The sequence below is a fragment of the Hylaeus anthracinus genome, unplaced genomic scaffold (assembly GCF_026225885.1).
Source record: "Hylaeus anthracinus isolate JK02 unplaced genomic scaffold, UHH_iyHylAnth1.0_haploid 2, whole genome shotgun sequence".
Classification (NCBI taxonomy): domain Eukaryota; kingdom Metazoa; phylum Arthropoda; class Insecta; order Hymenoptera; family Colletidae; genus Hylaeus; species Hylaeus anthracinus.
The window spans coordinates 3,545,594-3,546,283 of NW_026534838.1; the positions used below are offsets into that span (position 1 = coordinate 3,545,594).

The 690-nt window shown below is 48.4% G+C and overlaps 1 protein-coding gene across 1 annotated transcript in view; it reads left to right on the top strand.

Annotated features, from left to right (window-relative positions):
- LOC128893012 (low-density lipoprotein receptor-related protein 2) overlaps positions 1-690 on the top strand; it is a 32,984-nt gene that overhangs the window by 13,309 nt on the left and 18,985 nt on the right. The gene's annotated exons all lie outside the window — the stretch shown is intronic.

Sequence of the window (690 nt, forward strand, 5' to 3'; positions counted from 1 at the left end):
TGGGGATTAAAGAGGACGGTGAATAATTGAAAAACGGATCTAAATCAGAACTGAATCTTTGTCCTTGTGGGATCCAGCTTCGCTAAAAAATCGTAAGACAGGGGCTCTGAGTAATTGCCAAGTGCATTGGGGATTAAAGAGGACGGTGAATAATTGAAAAACGGATCGTCCCCGAATCACCTCTGGGAGTTGAGGTTCCCTGAACGGAGAGGTCTCCTCTATCAAGTCTCTCGGGTAGAGAAGGTCGCCAGAGGATCGTGCAAAAAAGATCATGCCGAGGTAGGCGAGTGCACTTCTCTTGCTTCCTCCCTCCTCCTCGATCCTCCTCCTCCTCCCCGAGTCCCTCCGAGTCTAGCCGAGTCTGCCGTCGGTACCAGGGCGCACCGCCTGGTACGAGCGATGCACTCCCCCCCCTCTCTCCTCTCCTCTCTTCGCCTAACCGAGTCCTCTGTCTGTCTTTCTCTTTCGCACGTTGCGTCACTCTCCCCCTCTCGCTCTCGCTGACGAGACTGTACAGTACACCTCTGCTTGCAATGCACCAACGAACGAAACGAGAAAAATAATAATAAATGTAATTGCATTTATGGATCCAAGGGGACCCAAAAATGAGACATGCAAATTTTTTGGGAAAATCTCAAAAATTCCATGTGTTGCAAATGTGTATATTGAACTTCTATTACTTATATGTAT